This window comes from Vulpes lagopus, chromosome 9 (assembly GCF_018345385.1).
Source record: "Vulpes lagopus strain Blue_001 chromosome 9, ASM1834538v1, whole genome shotgun sequence".
NCBI lineage: Eukaryota > Metazoa > Chordata > Mammalia > Carnivora > Canidae > Vulpes > Vulpes lagopus.
In genome coordinates this window covers 43,393,456-43,410,976 of record NC_054832.1, presented here as the reverse complement: position 1 = coordinate 43,410,976, position 17,521 = coordinate 43,393,456, and positions in this window count along the sequence as shown.

The following is a 17,521-nucleotide window of genomic DNA, read 5'->3' as shown; positions in this document are numbered from 1 at the left end:
AAGAACACATGGGAGGATCTATTTTTCACTCCCGATTTGAGAAAGCTTTACAAGAAGACCAAAAAAATTTACAAAAGTCATTTAAAAAATTGATAAGTTCACCCAAGTAAAATATTTTAAATTCTGCATGGTAAAAATATCTAAACAAAGTCAAAAGACAGATGATAAACTGGGAAAATATTTGCAGCACATATGGCAAAAAGACTAATTTCCCCGTACTAAAATTACATTAATTAAATATACTTAAAGTTTTTAAATATATTAAGTCTTTAAAAAGCAAGGGCAAAACCATGTGTATATGATGGTTTTATGTATGTAAAAAGAAAAAGAAGGAATGTGTACAAATGTTTGCTCATGCATTGAATATCTAATGGCATATACAAAAATCTGGCGGAGAGGTGCTTCCAGGGAAGGAAACTTCAGGCTTATTTTCATTGTATATCTTTTTTATTCTGAATGTTTTAACACATACATAACATTGTCTTACCATCACAGAACTGAAACTCTTTCTAGTAAACTTTCCCTGAAATCCTGAACGTGAAAAAGAAACAAAAGAAGGAAGGGAGGGAGGGAGGAAAGATAGAAATTATTCCACGTTTTTTAAAATCATTTATCATAAAGAAAAAAAAATCCATCTCCTTTGTTAAAACACAAGCTGTTTAGGGCAGAAATATTTTCTGATCATCCTAGTGTGTTGCACTGTGCCAAGCGTGTAATAGATGCTTTATATACGCTTGTGAAATGAATAAACAAGTGAATGATTATCTCATAGTCTATTTCTTGTGTGGTCTTGTTGCTTTGTGAAATTTGCCTCCCGCTACTTCCTGTGCTGCTCGTATGTTGCACAGATTTTCCAGCATTTTGGAAAGTGCAAAATGAATATTGCATGGTAGCTAACATTTTCTTTCCAAAGGGGAGGTTTACACCACTGGCATTTGAGTCAGAAAAGTCCCAGAGCCCTGTCATCTTGTATAAATCCTCCTCTTTGAGAAAGACAACACCACTAAAGAGCATGACATATATAAATTTGTATATTCTTCAAGAGGGTCCCACCATATGAAAGTGGGTAACCTTCCACCACAATCATTAATATTTATATTTTGTAGTAAGCTTACTGGAAGTGATTGGTATGCATTGTGTGTAATTTGGAGCTTCATACTGCACACAATTTAGGCATAATTGATTGACTGAATAATTCTTGGCTACCTTATAATCAAATTTCTTCAGCCCAGTGCTACATGTTAAATCACATCTCCAAAATGTGGTTCTAGTAATGTGAGTCTGTTAACATTCTTGAGTGGTATTACATATAATAAAATTGTAAGCATATGAGAATAAAGACAATCTTCAGAAAAGAATGGTGTGAAACTAAAACGGAGTCCAGTTTGTTAAAGCAGCATTCACCTAAACCTTTTCACAGGATGGGGGCTGATTGCTGTGGCAGCTAAAAAATCCGATTCATTAGGTCCTCGACGCCACATCTGAGAATAGCCTTGCTTGTTTACTCACCAGTCTCTGCAGTTTCTCCAGATGTTTTTTGATCAAAGATCCATCACCATGCTAATTGTATCCTCTTTGCCAGGAAATTGTACACAGATTTCATCCAAGAAGACAAAGGCGTTGCCACTAAATCATTTAAGTGGCAATAAGCAACATGTTTAGGCAGAAAATGTGGCCAGGGCTCCGGATTAGAACATTGCATTATAAAGCTCTTACAGTAATGCACTTTAAATATCACATTTGTAAAATGATGTCTTTATTGTGTACTGATGATGTAAAAAATGCATTTTAGATAAAGTGCATGCACATATACAAAAATATCCATCTTTGGATCTCCAGTGTGTTCCCGAAGTATACGTTCTTTGATAATGAGGCTCAGGTCAGACCATTCCCCTATCTGCAAGTGTCTGCTTTTCTAAAATTCCAAATATATCCTTTCCTTCTGGTATGCTATCAAAATTCACACCACAAATGTGCAGCCCTGTGTGTATTTATTTGCCCCAATCCATCTGTGTGCACGTGAAGTTATCAGTCCAAGGGCAAGCATTTTGGGAAACAGTAGGCCCAATATTCTGCAGTCCTGTTGAAAGGCAGGTCTAGGCAGAAACATGTGGAAGGCAGTGACCAAATGTCTGGTTTGCCTAAAAATAATGGGTGTCCAGGGTCTTGGGACAAACATGATTCTAGGCAAACTGAGAAAGACGGTTACCTCACAGAAGTTATTTATCTTTAAAATATTGCTATTTTCATCACTTGGCCATGCCTAGCTTACAGAGCTCAAGTTGGAGATTCTGATATAGTTGCTCTGCTCACCATGTTGGAAATCTTCTCAACAACCGGGGCTGTTATTAGAGTCTCATGTGTCTCACAGAGGAAACTTCCCAGCAAAGTCTCATGTAGAAGAACCTGGAGAGAATGGTAATATCCTGTAGTGTCTTTGGCAGAACCAATCATTCTTCTTCATTTTTCTCCGGAACATGCCTGTCCTTTAATTTTTTTCCTGATTCATCCCAGATCATACCTTATCCCCAGAATTAGAGAACACCTAATATTCTCTCCACAGCTATTCAATCTTAAGTCACATGCTTGCATTAACTCTGGGCCTTCATGATAAGAGTAGTCTAGATTTGTGGGTTTGTCTACGTATTTTGGTATGTAGGGTGTTTGTTATATCTTTGGAAACATTTATTTATTTGAATGCATGATGTTCAAACAATCCTCACATCTTAGGGAAACTTGAAAGCTTGTAGAAAGAGGAGTACCTGGTATTTAACTACACATTACTATCAGATCATATTATTAGACATGCATCGTCAGCAGACTTTTGAAAATGAAAGGAGAGAATTCTGTTTGGCCCAGAGCAATGTGACTAGTTCATTTTTATAATTTTGCAATTATACCAGCAAAAGGTACTAGGAAACCAGAAAACATGATAAATGATGGCAGCTGCATTACCTGGTGGACATTCTGGGAATGGTAAGAACTCGCATTGGCTGAGCATCCACCACTCGCCAGGCATTGGCTAGCATCTTTGTTGTGACTTTCTCATTTTATCCTTCACAATCTTCAGAAATAGGTATCATTATCCTCATTTTACGAATAAGGAGCATGAACTTAGACAAGCTGAGTCACTTGCTTAAAGTCAAAGAACCGGTATTGGTAGAGTCAGGATTTCTACACAGTTCTTCTGACAAGACGATGTACATCTCCCAGGTGCACAGCCTTTTCCAGTCTGTGGCCAAGTCATTTGGCTCAGCCTCCTCACCCCAGTCACTCCACAAGCAGGTATGGGTCCTGAGGGGTAGGGCAGAGAAAAGAGAGCAGGGAACGAGACAGACTTGGTTTCTGCCTCTCTGAAGCTAATGCTTAGTGTTAGCAGTCCTTGAATTTTTACATGATGCAGTCTCAAGATGTTTTACAAAACCACGCTTAAAACTTGGAAACGAGCTTTCTTCCCAGAGAAATACAAAAATTAAAATTCTAATCTTGACCTTCTAAACACAAGATGGACAATCATGTCACAATACACACTGTAAGTAGCTTAATCTTAATGAGCATCTGATTGAAACTACATTTGATTTCTTTGGCCTTTGAACCAGAAGTTTTAATGGAAATATTGCCTTTTAGGTCAGTAGGAGGATTTTGCTGGCTTAAGTCTAAAACCTAAGCAATGGGGAAAAATGTATATATTACTCTTAAATTGGGGAACTCAAAACCCACCTCACACATTTCCCTTTATTGAATAGGCTGGTACATAACACAGTTCACCTTCTTTCTCATTAAGGTCCCCCTACTTTAAAAAGTCCGTGATGTGCCCTATTAAGTGTAAGAATTAATGGTGTCTTTCTCATATAATTTATGTGGCCTTCACCCAAGGTCATAATTAAATGTTGACTTGTGTACTAACATGCTTTCTTCAACCTTCCAAAATTGTACAAGGATAAGCAACAATAAAATACTTACATAAATGCTTCATGGAAAATAAATAAATCATAGTGATCTTAAAAGACTAATCCAATAAACTAATCTGATCAAACAATCGGTCTTGTAAAATCAATCACATTTGTCTCTAAACAAACAAACAAGAAGACATTGAAAAAAGTTCATAAATGAAATATGTTTTTCCATAGGGACTCAACCACAGATTGATTTATGAAAATAGTCCCTAAGAGAAAGACTAACTTCATTCTTAAAGAATTTCCACTAAAAAAACCAGTGCCAATCTTTTTTTTTTTTTTTTTCCCTTTTGTACTGGTTAAGCAACTGGCTGGTACAAGTAAACATTTCTGAAACAGAGTTTGTAGTCATGCATACCCTCTGCCCTCCATGTGAACATGGAGCAAGACAATAATCCCTATCACCCAGAAATCCTGGGTTTTTAAAAAATAATTCCTGCTCTGAAGCTCAGACTGCGGTTTCCATACAACAGTGATGATGCTGTCATCACCAGATGATGATGATGATTTTTATTTATTTATTTTTTGAGTGGAGTTGCTGGGTATTGAAACTGGGCCCTCATACTATCTATCATTATTAAAATTTTAAAAAGATTTTATTTATTTTATTTAAGAGAGAGAGAACATGCAAGTTGGCAGAGGGGCAGGCAGAGAGGGAGAGAGAAGAGAGGTTCCCAAGCAGGTTCCCTGCTCAGTGGGCTCCATCTCACTGCCCTGAGATCATGACTTGAGCTGAAACCAAGAGTTGGGAGGCTTAACTGACTGAGCCACCTGAGGACCCCTATTATTACTGATTATTAGTGAGGCGGGAAAAGGCATCCCAAATCCCCATTTTTCTCCAATTCCCAACTGTGAAGGTGTTGCTGCATTAATTACCAAGTCACATGTATTCTATATGACTAAATAGCCAAACTACCAGCCAAAGCAATCTGGTGGAGCATTTGTTTTACATCTGGGAGAGATACTGAAGATGCCAACTTTTGAATGTCTACCAAGACACCTAGCATATAAGGAACAGTTGTATTTGTTTTTATACCATTGAATTAAAAAAAAAACAATTATTTAGAGTCATAGACTGCATGGATCCTCAGAGTGCATGAGCTCTGCGGCATTCAGAATGTTTTAGTAATACAACGGATCCATATTTCAAATGCAACCTGATGGGGACCCCCACTATTTGAAATGGGCACAAGATAAACCAACTTTACAAGTTCAAAGTAGACCATCAGGTTCCATCAATATGGTAAAACACAAAGTATAACCCACATACATATATACATGCTTCTCTATTATAGTTTTAAAAATATTTTTTGAAAGAAAACCTGAGTCACACCTTCTGGGGCAGCTTCATGGAATATGACAGTTCCTTACAACAGTTTGAAAATCCTAATGAGGGGCACCTGGGTGGCTCAATGGTTTGGCAATCAGCTCTTTATTTTGGCTCAGGTCATGATCTTGGGATGTGGAATTGAGTCCCATATGGGTCTCTGTGCTGCTCTGAGTGTGGAGCCTGCTTAAGGAATCTCTCTCTCCTTCTTTCTCTGTACCTCCATCCCCTCCATCGCCCCCTCCACCACCAGTTGCTCTTTCACTAAGAAAGAAAGAAAAAGAAAGAAAGAAAGAAAGAGAAAGAAAGAAAGAAAGAAAGAAAGAAAGAAAGAAAGAAAGGAAGGAAGGAAGGAAGGAAGGAAGGAAGAAAGAAAGAAAGAAAGAAAGAAAGAAAGAAAGAAAGAAAGAAAGAAAGAAAGGTCCTAAGGTAGCTTTCTCATCCCATTTCGAAGACAAGGAAAATGAGTCCTAGAATTTGAAAAGTTATTGCTCAAGAGTACAAAATTGGCAAAACCAAAACTCGAACCCAGGTGTTCTGAATCATATTAAAAGAATGGTTTTCTTTGCACACATCGAGCCCTCACTTTGTGCTAGATGCTTAACTCAATGCTTATAATTGTATGAGGAATTAATACTTTACCACTTTTACAAAAGCAGAAATTTAGAGCCATTACATTATTGACCACATTTACGGGACAAATAAAGGCCAGAGCTTTTACGGAACTATTTTGGCTTGACATCCCTGTCCATGTTCACATCACAGCAATGTGCTGCAATCTCTGATATTTGAATACATGATCTAAATAAAGGGTTAGATTTAGGCTTGGGGGAATCTAAGGCTGGAAACTCTCTGTTTCTATCCCTGCATCCTCTTTCATGTGCTTTCAGCTAGATATATCCAGGAAGAACTATCCTGAGACTGGTTCTACCTTTCAAATTCTATTTAGCCTAGCATTGGACCTCCCGAAATACTCCATGCTCCTGTATAGGAGCCAGCCCTGCCTCTGCCTGTCAGAGAAGATGGATTTTTTTTTCTAAATAAAAAAAAAAGCTGCAGATTTAGACAGAATTAGGTCAATTTCTACCATCGTGTCATTGGCAATAATAAGGAGAAAATGTGTCTGGCTATAATAAATACAACAATTGAAAAGGAAGGACTTGGCAGTTTTCTTTTTGTGCCAAAACCTGCCAAGCATGTTTAAAACCTTTAAACCTATTGGGTTTTGTTCTTGCTCTTACTTAATATCCATTATAAATCAAAATGCTCTCAATTTTATCAGAGCATTGACTACATGTAGTAATTAGCATTTAAAATCATCATCTGGACGACCTCGGGGAAATTTCATAGGTGAGATGATCCAACTTGATTCTCCAGCTGACTGTAGGTCAGAAGCACCAAATCACCCTCCATAATTGTACTCAATTGGTAATCTCATCTCAGCTCATGAGAGGCTCAAGCCAAATTAGGTCAAATTACCTATTACTTCTCAGGAATACATTCCAGCCCTGCACAGGTCAGATTGCACAGCCTGACCTGTGATTACCCAGAGAGATACAGCACGCATCTGAGGTGTGGCAGGGAGAAAGGCTGCTAGTCTTGAGGGAACTGCAACTTGACTATGAATTATCCTAAAGCAGCTTTTAAAGAGGGCCCTGTGATTTGTATTTAGGATTTAAAATCCTAGACCGAGAAAGACAAACCAACAGTCTCCATTATTGTATGTAAGCAAATGATGGAAAAAGAAAGTCTCTACTCTTCAAAATTTAAATAAAATATATGCTAATAAGATTTTTAAAATCGATTTTGAAAATGCAATAGCTCATAAGGCTCTTTATACAAATAATCATAACCCGAAGAAGACAACGAAGACGAAATTCATTTAATCCTTAAACAAACCTCTAACAGATAACTTGCTGTCTTCGTCTTTTGGATGCAGGTCGTCAAGAAGAAAAGTTCAGTAACTGCTCAAGGCCACATAGCTGTTTTTAACATGTGACGACTGGGCCTAAAACTCTGCATGTTTAATAAAAACACTCCTGTGATTCTAACCCATGCATTTGGGAGAAAATTGTTTCAACTCCTTCTCATGGAAAGATGGGCCTTGGCTGGGCAGACAGGGCACCCATGCCTTCCCTAGACTCACCATGCCCTTGGGTTCAGGTGGCTGTCCAATGCCCACAAAGCTGTTGTAGATCAAAGGCCACACATTCTTTTTCTCCAGTTGGGTGTATCCTGCCTTATAAGGGGATGGCTTTGAGGCAAGGGGCTTTTTGTTTTTACTTTACCTTCAAATGTAAAGGGGAAAAGCTGTTGGAAGTCCTCTGCTGTATTTCACTTAACATGTATTATCAAGCTGTCCCTTCACATGTTCCAACCCCTCTATGAAGGACTTTTTCTATTTGGAGAAGGAAACACACAATTTTCACCCAGGACCTGCTTCTTTCACTGTGAAACAACTAGCCTGGGGACATAGAGCCCTTTACAGGGAGGCAGCTCTTGTATATATTATCTCACTTGATATTCAAAGCATTCCTAGAAGAGGTATTCTTAATGCCACCATCTTATAGATGAGAAAGCTGATGACACCGAGGTAGGTGGCTTATGTATGTAGCACACTTTGAAATACCCTGTTGTAGAGCTTCATTTCCTCTGTCTAATTTATACTCCTCCTATGCACAAAGCCAGATATAAAGACTGTGATAGTCCTAGAAATACTGGGAAAGGCTATTAGGACCATACAACGTGGGGGGCCGGGCAGCAGCACGGCTGTCTTAAAGACTTCCCATCTTGGGGCTCAGGACCTGCTGTGTTATTCAGACCAGTATCCTTTGCACAAAATGTCTGTAGGATCATTTATACAAAATGAACAAACAAACACAAAAACAGATATTTTGGTCTTAGGCATTTTAAAGAGGCAGGCACGATATTAATATGAAAGTGTGGTTTGGGGCTAGATCAGTCTATCAGTGGAAAAAAATATGAGGCTGTTGGATCCAGGATCCCAACTTCCACCCGTTATGAATCTGTACAGTATACTCAGAATAAAAATTTTAATTCCAAAGACCTCGGTTTATTTCTCATATCAAAGCAGACAAACAATTGTTACTGCTGACGGAAGGGATTAGTGAGTCAGGGGAGCCTGTCACCCATTCCAGGGGTACACATGTACCCAAGATCCTGTCCTTCACTTTATGAATCAACAGCCATCGTCCTCAAAGCTACACACTATTGTACAGTGAAATAGTTACTATCTATAATAGAAATAAGGAAGCCAGAATTGTTTTTTAAGCATTAAACTTCAGATGCCTTGTTTATTAGGATCTCCTGGGGGAAGAATTTAGTAATTTTTCTTTCTTTATTTCTTTTTTCTTTTTTTTTCTTTTTCTTTTTCTTTTTCTTTTCTTTCTTTCTTTCTTTCTTTCTTTCTTTCTTTTTTTTTTTTTTTGATTGCTGTTTAGGACAATCAGAATAGGGATTTTTTTTTTTTTTTTTGATTTAAAGATCTCTGGAAAAGAACTTCTCTGGGAAAGTCAACCCACATTGACATAAATGGGCACAACAGAGTTAAGACCTCAAAAGTAGATCAAGTAAAGATGTTTCATGACATAACTCATTGACAGGCAGCGTTGCCAACTTTTCTTTCAATGTCCAACCACTCGATATAACAATTATCCCGATACCCCACACTGTCCTTATATAACTCATTTTCCATATTATCACCAGAATTTACTTTCCCAGCATACACATTGGAGTAGGATTCTATTTCACTTAGTTTTACATTAACTCTCTATTTCCTCCAGGAACAATCTAAACTCTTTAAATACATACAAGTCACTTCACAGTCAGTTCATGCTGCCCTCTCCACCCAAATTATTTACACACCTCGAACTGTACCATACTGGTTCACGTCCAAGTACTTTGTGAATATTGATTCATTTGCCTGAAATAATATTTTCTTCCTTGTCTACGCACCCAGTTCTGCCATCCTCTGACATATCCTGCCATTGAGAACACCTTCCTCCTGCCTGGTACCCCAGTACCTTTTTTCTTTCTTTTTTTAAAAAAATTTAAATTCAATTAGCCAACATACAGTACATACCTAGTTTCAGATGTGGTGTTCAATAACTTATCGATTGCATACAACACCCAGTGCTCATCACATCACGTGCCCTCCTTCATGCCCATCACCCAGTTACCCCATCCCTCCACCCTCCTCCCCTCCACAACGCTTGGTTTGTTTCCTAGAGTTAGGAGTCTCTGGTGGTTTTTCTCCTTGTACTTTTTCCCACCTATGCTTTATTGGGACTTGTTGATACAGTGTTTGTCTTTTCCACTAACTTGCCTGGGAGCTCCTTGGGAACAGAAATTATGGCATACTCATTGTTGTATCCTCATTGCCTAGCTCAGCACTTGGTAGGTAGAAGGGGCTCGCCAGATGCCTATTGAATGTGTGAATGAGTGAATGAGCATGTTAACACATGAACAGAATCTCTAATCCTAAATCAGAATCTAAGTTCTGGTTTAGCTTTGTTTCGTACGGTGTACGCTGGCTCGTTAAGGCACCCACTTTTTGAATAGGACAATTCATTATTATTAAGCCCAGTTGTATAAACATGAGGCTGCTCCGGTGAGCGTCCACATGGTGCTATTTCACACACAGGGAGGCGCTCCCGGTCCCAGTCCCGGTCCTGGCTGTGCTGGCTGCCTTTCTCAATTAGCTGCTTTAAAAGAGAACATTGTCTCCCCATTAAAACCTGAAATGGTGGCCAGCCCACAGTAGGAGAGCCCTAAAAGGCATGTAAAGCATTTCACAGTGGGCCAGGCCCCATTCATTTTAAGTGCTTAATAAATATTAGCTGCTATTTTTATTTGAGTGTTTAAAGACTTCCTTCGGTGAAAGAGACTGTTGTGTTATTATTGACTAATTGATGCTGCTTTCTACTTAAATTACAAATATTTTATGTCTGTTGGTTTAGAATCCTATTCTCTGTATAAAAATTATGTATCCTATGTATAAAACCAAGGAAAAACATGAAATGTGGATTAGAAAACAAAACTGATTAGCTTATGGAGTAATCTCACCCTGGGGTGTAGTTCAGCCATTTCTGCTAGAACTGCATTAGTTTTGCTTTGAATGTCTCCCCACACGTATATTTACATGTAGCATTTCTGTGACATCAACTTCAACGTTTGGCTGACTGCTCTCCACCTCGCACTGAAGACAAGGAAGTCTAATTTCTGAGAAGGTTCGTTGGAGTTTTAGGAATGGACATCTGCTCATCTCTGTCTCTTGTGGTGTCCCTGTTTCACAGAAGACAAGGTGAACCTTAAATTCTTTTCTTCTCTTGTTTCACTGGGGAAATAATTCTGGCCACAGATATAGAACTGAAAAATGATTTGAGTTTTTCCTCTGTCCTTTGGTTACAGTCTTCATGGTTCTCCTTCCTTTGGGTATTTTCATTTGTGTGTGGTTGACTGTTGATCTAGCCCTAAGTCAGATCTCTTTTACTGTTAGCCCAAGCTCGAGTCTAAGTAACTTAGCATTTATAAAATTCAGTGTAATAAACTGTACTTGTTGGATATATATCTGCTTAATTTTTGCCTGACTATGCAAACAGTAAATTGCAGAAAGAGGTTCCTTTATATTTACAAGTGTATCCGTGTCAGAGTCAGCTAATCCAATAAATACCTTTAAATTCAGATTAAGAATGATTAATATGAATGCAAGACACTAAATAATCATATATGAAACTGGCAGTTTACTTTTGAAAGCACAAGTTTTATAGATAATGAAATTGAGGTAGTTTGTGGTTGAAGTGGAAAAACTTAGAACTTCAGAGGTAAACTTTGAGTTAGGTAATGCTGCTGTACACTGCATTACCTTCAGCATATAACACAGGTTCTCTGATCTTCCATTCCTGGATTTGGTAAAAGGGAGCAATGGAACATGATCTGTAAGTCTATTTGGGCATTGAATAACACATGGGAAGCATTAAGCATGTAGTATGCAGTCAATTAGTAATTTTTGTTTCGCATTTTTATCCCTCTCCTCTGAAACTTTGTCTTCTTCACAAAACAATCACACAGAAGACTATTTGTCCCTACAAGCTTGAGATTCCAGCTGTGGAGTGGCCCAGTGAGAAGTACCAAAAGTGAAATGGTTTGGTGAAATTATATGAGTATATTTATGCAGCTTTATTGGTTCTAGGTAGTACTATGCGTGACCTTTCATTTTAATAATGAGCAGAAGTTGTGGTTGGAAATTTTTATAATGAACAGGTTATACTGAAACGCACTGTGGTAGTGTGAATTAAATACTCTGTCTTAGTACAAGCTAATGTGACAAGAATACTGCACAGTGCACACAGTTACTGCATTGGAAAGTCATTTCTTTTCAGTGGAAATAACTAGAGACATTGTGAGCCATTGATACACCCAGTGGGAAATTGCAGGAGATCTTCTGTAATTAACATGAGCCACCAGAGCACAAAGTAAATAACGACACAATTATGATTTTTCCAGCCATGAGCAGGTACTAGGGATTTTCCTTTGATCCACTTTGCTTTGGGAACTGGCTCCTTGCCATACTCTAGCTCTATATTTCCTTCTGAATTCTCCATTTCAGTACTTTTTTTAGGTCATAAAGTTACCATTTGATGCTTTGTGAGTTGCTGGATGGATAAAAGAACCTCTACAAATGGGAACAACACTTTAGCAACTACAGGAAAAAGAAAGTTGCTTTTGATGGCTATCTGTGCATGGCTGCGGGGGCAATATGCAAAATGATATGGCTAATGGGAATCAGCAGCACATACTAATCCCCATGCTCAGTTTTTTTCTCTCTGAAAAATTAAAGTAGAAAATAATTGATGAACTGGCCAAAACAAAACTCCAACTGTTTCTACAAGGAACATTTGAGAATAAAGACCTGAAATGATATAGTAGAGTAAAGAATAAAAACAATAATAAAATAATGCACTCAAACCTCAGTGTGTGGTCTCACTGTGTTACAACTCTGCTAACCTCTCTGGATAGGCGTTTCCTCACTTGGAAAAAGAGGGTTAATAACTATTCCATAGAGTCTGTAGAGAGGACTAAATGGAGTAATGTATATAAAACATTTAGCCTGGTGCCTGGTATGTATTAAATATTCAATAAATGTTAGTATGATTACTTTCTATTGATAGGCAGCTTCACATAGAGCATTTATCTTCTTTTGGTTTATTAACTTCCCAGAGGGGTAGATGAGCTCAAGTGGTAAGGTAGTAAACAGAGAATAGAGTGAGGGAATGGGAACATAAATCTCTAAGGGGATAGTTTGGGAAAAGCTATTCTTCTCAGTCTATTAAATTGGTTACAGCCTAAGATGGCCCCATTTATCCAACCACATAACTCATTCTGTCCAATTCGATTTAACAACCATTTTTTAGTGGGGTACTTCACGGCTAGGCACAGGAGCTCTGGAAAGTTGAATTAGACATGACAAAACTTTTTAGTACAATGACAGTGTAAGCACAGGCATTTAACTTCCCCTCTATCCATCAGGTCTTCTGTTCCCCTCATGTATACACACCCGCTCTGCTCCAGAATCCTACCGAAGTTGCCACTGCAATATAAAAGCAGTGGAAAGCCTGCCTCAGTTCAGTTCTGGAATCTATAATATGTTACATACATCTGACATTGATATGAAATATCAAGTAGAATGCAGAATGGGTCTGAGTGAAGATAGATCTGGAGGGCTGAATCATGCAATCCTCTGAAATAACTGCATTTTTAGGATTTAGATGTAATCCCGGAAGGGCTCCCTTCCAACACCTCCTTTCCTCAAAAAGCAAACTGTGGCGCACGGATAGGGTCGTCAGATAAAATAAAGGATCTTTCAGGTCAGGAACGAATTAATTTTATTTATTTATTTATTTATTTATTTATTTATTTATTTATTTATTATAAGTGTGCCTCACACAATATTTATGACATATGCAAAAAAAAAAAAAAAAAAAAGGCTTCATCGTTTTACTGAAAGTCACATGTACCTGAGTGTGTTGTGTTTTATTTGCCAAATCAGGTAGTGCTACCCATGGGACCCCCACAGGCACCTGAGAAGGACACCTAGGCACCAGAGAGGGCCAGGGAATAGACACTACTTCAGTTTCTCCTAAATAGATGGCCCTGTTGGGACAGAAAAAAGCAAAGAAGCAATGTGTCTACACAGAGGAGGGGCTCCTGGCCAATGCTGCCCATTGCCTCAACTCCCTCCCTTTATCCCAAGACTGCAGGGTCTCTGAATAGTTATTGTGTTTTTAGTAAATATAACTTGCCTTCACTTAGATATTAAGATTTCAGGTGTCAGGTGAACCATTAGTTGATAGAATTTCTTAACTTCTACTTTTCCATGAGTCAATACTGGGTAACTATGGACCGCCTCCTTAAAAAGGAAAATAAACAAAAAATAAATAAATAAAAAATAAAAATTAAAAAATTAAAAAATAATAATAAAAAAAAATGAAAATAAACAAAACAAAACTAAAACATTGAAGTCCATTTTGAATAACTACCGAATTTCATGATAAGGTCAGTCGATAGCAGAGTTAATACCATAGAAAATCAAATTAGTTAAGCAGAAGATGAGCTTAAAATGTATTTCCAAAATTTACAGGTAGGCAAAGTGATAAAAATTATAATACCCAAAATACAGATTTGGGAGATTCAATTTGTGCACAGTAATAACCTCATAAATAAATAGCAGATCAAAAAAAAAAAGAAAGAAATATCTGATCATATGGTGCTAATAGTCAAGGAAAAAGTAAAAGAAAACTTTGCTGAGTTGGAAAAAAGTATTCAGTCATAAATCTAAAGAAGAAAAGTCTTCATGGAACCAAAAAGAGCCTTGGCCTGTGCTGATTTATTTTTCAAGAATAAAACAATATAAGATAGAAAAAAATTAGAGTTACTGTTAAACACCAAACACAGGCTGTTCTTAGGTTTTCCCTGGAGCTTTGCTGAAGGTGCTAGTGATCCTAGAGCTCTGAGCACAGCAGGTTTGAAACAAGAATTCTGTTCAGTGGTTTCTATAATAAGACAGCAGAAAGACATTCTCAGACATGCAAGGACTCAGAAAGTATACCATCCACAAACCTCTCCTGAAACAGTTAATTGAAGATATTTTCCAGCTGACTAACAGAAGAAAAAATAAAATAATTTTTAAAAATGGGAAAGTTATATGAGATTAAAAATGAGCAGTGAAACTGCATAAACAGTTAAGTCTAAATGATTTTTTTCTAATACAGTATTAAAGCTTAATGCAAATATCAGATACTATTCTAAAAAAGATAATAGATTGCATCAAATCATTAATTTTGTAATCATGATCTGGTCTAAATCCTATATTCTATAAATAAAAAATGGAGAATTAGTCGATGTAAGGAAAGTGATGGAAATAAAATTTATCATCTCATACAGGATGGAAACCTAAATCATTATGAATATAGAACGGACTTAATTTTTTTTAATTATAAATATACTGATAGAATAAAAGCATTTACTTCAATCTGGTAAAATTAACATCAAAAACTAAGGATAATATGTAAAGGAAATACATTGTCAAAATATTAAGAATGTCAAACTTACAGGTTTTCAAAAAGTAGCTCAGTCTAGTTCTTCTGCATGTGAATGAGCCTGGACATTACTGCGTTGTCCTAACAACAGAAAAACTAAACAGACTAAAAAAATCACCAGCCCTTCTTCAATCCATAAGAGTGGAGGACACGGGGCAAACTGTTGTTCCAAGATTGGAGGCCAATAGGCAAATGCAAGGAGTCACATCGGCCCAGAGCAGAGACTCATTAGTGGAAACTGCCTTGGGAACAAGGATGGGGGTAGAAAACTGGACTGTGATGGACAAATTGGTGGAAGCTTAGTGTGGACAATGTTGAGAGTTAAAAACTCCAAGGGGAGAGAGTCATAGAGTAGAGGTGGGGCCCATAGTTTTGTTCAATATACCTCCAGGACCTTGAATAGGTTTTCATGATAAATATCAGAAAAAATTCCCTTTGGCTATCAGTTGGGAGATGATGAGGAGGAACCATTTGGAATGCACCAGAGCACCATGTTCTCCTGAAAGACTAAGACCTAATTATAGAACTATAGAATATTCTCCCACCCCCAACTCCCCATCTCACCACCATATTACTAAAGGACTATTTTTTAAAAATATTTATTCATCTATTTGAGAGAGAGAGACAGACAGACAGAGAGAGCAAGAGAGAGCACAGGTAGGGAGGGGAGGGAGAAGCAGACTCCCCACTGAGCAGGGAGCCTTGATTTGGGCCTTGATCCCAGGACCCTGGGATCATGACCTGAGCCAAAGGCAGATGCTTACCAGACTGAGCCACCCAGGTGCTCCTAAAGGACAAGTTTTAGTAGTTCTTTTTAGCCAATACATCATGTCTGGCTATCAAAACACAATAACAAGGCATAGAATAAGCAAAAGAAAACAATTTGAAGGTGTAAAACAAGATTCAGAACCTGATATGGCAGGAATGTTTGGGATTATCAGTCTAGGAATTTTAAACAACAATGATAAATATACTAAAGGCCCTAATGGATAAAGTAGATGGTACACAAAACAATGTAAGGAGAGAGAGAGAATTTTTTTTAAAGAGCTAAAAAGAAATGCTACAGATAGAGGCTAATACAAATGAAGAATGCTTTTGAGGGGTGTATTAGTAGACTGGATACATCTTAGGAAAGAATCTGAGATAAAAGATATGGCAAAAAACTTTCCAAAAACAGAAGGGCAGAGAACAAAAACTAAAAAAAAAAAAGAAGAAGAAGAAGAAGAACAAAATATCCAAGGGCCACAAGACAACTATAAAAGGTATAACATACCCATGATAAGAATACCAGAAAGAGAAGACAGAGGGAAAGGAACAGAAGAAATATTTGAGACAATAATGACTTCAAATTTCCCCTGGATTAATAGCAGACACCAAACCACTATCTGGGAAGCTCAGAAAGCACAAAACAGTAAAAATGCCCACTGAACTATACTTCAGCATATCATTGACCAAAAACAAACAAACAAAAAACAAAAAACAAACAACAACAAAAAAAAACAAAGATAAGGAAAAAAATCCTTAAGGAATCTAGAGGGAAAAAACACTTCACCCATAGAGGAACAAAGGTAAGAATTACATCTGACTTCAGAAACCAAGCAAGTGAGAAAGGAGTGGAGTACAATATTTAAAGTGTTGTGGAAAAAAACTCTAGAATTCTCTGCCCTATGGAATTTTCCTTCAAAAATTAAGAAGAGAGAAAAACTTTCTCAGACAAATGAAAATTGAAAGAATTCGTTACCAGTAGACCCGCCTTGCAAGAAATGTTGAAAGAAGTTCTTTAGCAAGAAGGAAAATAATATAGGTCAGAGACAGGGATCTACATTTAAAAAAAAAAAAGCAAAAGCATCAAAGAAGGAATAGATGAAGGTAAAGAAATTGTTTTTCATATTCTTGATTGATCTAACAGATGAGTTTGTTTAAAATAATAAGAGCAACAATGTATTTGGTTATGTATGCTTATGTTTATATTTTATATCACCCAAAGGAGTTGAAAACCTATCTACATAAAAACCTGTCCATGGAAGTTTAAAACAGATTTATGCCTGCCAAAGCTTGGAAGCAACCATGATGTTCTTCAGTAGACGAACACAAAAATAAATTGTGGTAGATTCAGACAATGGAATATTATTTGGTGTTAAAAAGAAATGAGCTATCAAGTCAGGAAAAGATATAGATATACCTAAAAGATATAGGGTAGAGATACAGATAGACATAGATATACCTAAAAGCATAGGTATTACTAAAGGAACAAAACCAATCTCAGAAGACTAAATAAGATTCCAACTAGATGACATTCTGAAAAAGGCAAAACTATGGATGTCATAAAAAGGTTGATGGTTTCCCGGGGGGCGGGGGTGGTTCCAGGGATTTTCTAGGTGGTTTCCTGAAGATCTTTAAGGGATTAAAAACTTTCTCTATAATGTTATAATGATAGACAAACTTCATTATACTTTTGTTCAAACCTATAGAATGTACAACAGAAAAAAGTGTATCCTAAAGGCAAACTATGGACTTTGGGTGATAACGATGTATCAATGTAGGTTCATCCTTGATAAAAACAAACCAAAACAAAACAAAACAAAAACCAAGTACAATTCTGGTGAGGGACGCTGTTAGTG